Genomic DNA, 3,323 nt, shown 5'->3' on the forward strand with positions numbered 1-3,323 from the left:
TTAAAAATTACACTTTAAACAAGAAAAAATAATAACTAAGTGTTCAAATAATAATGCTTCATAGCTTAGAAAAATCAAATTTAAAGTATAAACTTTAGTGTTTCTAAAAAAAAAAACATAACATTATAAGCGATTATAAAAAGTTAATTAAAAATTCATAACTTAGCTAAAATTATTTAAATAATTAATGATCTGTTTTGCAACTTTTCTTTTCTATATTATTTACCGCTTATTTTAATTTTTAGTAAATGTGTTAACTATAATTGTGCTTTACATAACAAAAGCTTTATTTTTAAGTACATGTATAAAACAAAGTTATAAATAAAATCTCATTTTAAAATATAATTTAAGTAAAAAGTACAACCTATTTTAGCGAAAAAAATTAGTTATACATGCTTAAAACTTTAGTTGAGGCTTATCATAATTTATAATATAAGTTTTCTAAATCTATCTATTTTAGTTAAAAACCATATAGTGTTCTTTTTTTGATGAAAAAGTTATGTTTTGAACTAAATAGCATTAAAAAATTACATCTGTTTGCCTTAAAAAAAAAATATAAAAATTTTAGAATTATTTTACTTAATTTCACACTTTAGGTTATGACTGAATATCAAAAAAAAAATATAAAACAGATTTTTTACTAAGAAAGAATACTTTATAAATAAAAACTAGTTAACTTGCTTGTAAAATTTAGTATAAATAAAGCTTAAGGTTAAGCTCAAAAAATATTACAAAAAAGAGCGTCGACGTTTTCTCAAACAAATAAAAATATTTTGTGTTAAGTTTTCATTTGAATTAAGTTTTAAAAACCTAATATATAAACGGTCCGCACAATGTGTTTTTGTATTCAATTCTAACTATCTGAAATTAATATTTTCGCTATCTTTATTTTCAACTATTTTTGTAAACTAATATTTCATTGTAACAATAAATCATAATAATAATTTGAAATGATATTTTATATTTTTTTTTCAATTACTTTTGTATAATACTTTTTTGCTAGATACTTATTTATTTTGAACTGCTGTACAACTTTAGTCATTTCGCTCTTTTGATTTTATTCACATTTTAAATTTTACTCAATGAAAAGTTTTTATTTATTGTAAATAGTTTTTGTATTAAATGATGTATTTTCACTTTATGTTTTCGAAAAGTATCAACAACTATAAACATCACTATGAATATCATCTTTCAAATTTCACACAGTCCAATTTTATCAATTCATAAAAATCCTAGTTAAAGTTTTCAAACATATCAACATTTGAAAAATTTTCTGTTCATATCATCTTTTAAATCTAAAATCGTCGAATGATATCAATTTTAGCATTTGCTTTGTTTAGATATAACGAAAAACCATCAACAAAACTTATTACTTAATATAACTAATAATCACATCTTAAAAGCAAATACAAAAATTTTACACTTTTTTTCATTCTATTTAAATGCATAAATAGTAAGTGTTTAATATAATTTAATAGCTTTTGTGTCTAATGTCAAATTAAAGAACTCAGATAACTTTAAAAGTCTTAAAATTCGAAAAAAAAGGTTTGTATTAAGAAAAGTTGTTTAAAGGGATTTGATAAAAGTGCTACAAAAGAAAAAAGTGTAAAGCAGACTTTTGAATAATTTATACAAGGTTTCTAACACTAATATTTAAATTTGTATTCCTTTAAAAAATATTAAGTTTTAATTTTAGTTTATTTATTTATTTAAGAAAAAGTACTGAGAAACTAACATAATTGTAATGATTTGTTTCAAAAATTTAAAGAATTTAAAGTTTGTATAAAAAGTATGAGAAACTTTTAGTTAAAAACATTTCCCCAGTTTTATTAAAATTAATACCTATGAAATACTTATGAAATACTTATGAAATACCTATGAAAATATTTCAAACCATTAAACATTCTCATTTTTATGTTGTTTCTATTTTAAATTCACGTCTACGAGTACTAAAACTAACTTACATTCTTCTTTTTAAAACTTTAATAATTTTAAACTCTAAAAGACTTTGAAAAAAATCTTTCTTTAACAAATATATTAATTATTGAAATATTCACAAGAAAGCTCAAACTTTTTTTTACGTTAACTTTCTTTGTTGCGAATAAAATGACATCGAAAAACTATTGTACTTAAAATTTTTTAACTAACCAAATTTCTTATTCTCATTAAATATAATTAAATAGGTTACACACAGGTAATATGATACATATATATGTTTTGATGAACTTTTATTTAATCTCTTTAAATGATTGCTTTGAAAACCAACAAATGGTTTTAAAAATCGAGGAACCCTTAATTTCATGCCGTTAAAGCAATTTTAAACTTTATCTATTTACACCTATTGAGTCTGTTAATTTGTGTGTAACTTGTTATGAATTCACTACTAACTGTTTACAGTGTTACTAGCGATTCAACTTTTTGAAAGTCTTACTTTATCATTGTAACCATACTTGTGTTAATTACATAAATATATAGCTTTGGCTATATTAGTTTAAAATTATTTATTTTCATTATATTTAAAAACATCTTGTAAACTTGTATTTAATTTAAAATTTCTGTTAAATGAGTAAATTATGTATCTGTTAAGTCCACTGCAGATTGTAATAAACTAGATCATTTAATAACGTGTAATCTATAAACTTTAATAACTTTTATGTTAAAACTATTATCAGTTAACTAGCTAAAGCTCCTTTAAATACAAAATTTTATTATGTAAGCTTTATTTTAATTTCAAGAAGTATTATAAAAACTCTTAGTTTTATAAAACTTCTCTTGTGGTGTAAGTGATATCAAAAACAAAAATTGTTATTAAAAAAATTATAAGTAGATGAAGAAGTGTAAGCTTTGGTTTAGAAACCATTTTTTTCTTATCCTATCCAGTAATTTGAAAGCTTAATAAAGCTTTTACAAAACTACGTTACGGTTTATTAGAAAATGTTGTTTTTTTATTAAAAATACTGAAAATTGATATGTTTTTTGATATATGTTTATAATAAGCACAAAATCTAACTCTTATTCGTAAACTTTTTATAACTAAATACACACACTATATAACAATTTAATCGTCGTAAAAGTTAAATCGTTAATTTAGATTACAAATCTTTGACACAATAATAATTACCAAGTAAATAATTAAGAAAGAAAAGTTCAATATGTAAACACATATTAATTTAGTTATATGAAGTTAAGTTCTACAAAGAAAGATATTTGGAATTTTTAAACCAGCAATAATTAAACGCTAGGAGTATAAGGAGATATAAATTATTTAGGGATTTTAAATAATTGATTGTGTCTTTTTTTTCTGTTGTAGTGTTTTGTAGACC

Source organism: Thalia democratica, chromosome 7, assembly GCF_965202585.1.
Source record: "Thalia democratica chromosome 7, ktThaDemo2.hap1.1, whole genome shotgun sequence".
Lineage (NCBI taxonomy): Eukaryota > Metazoa > Chordata > Thaliacea > Salpida > Salpidae > Thalia > Thalia democratica.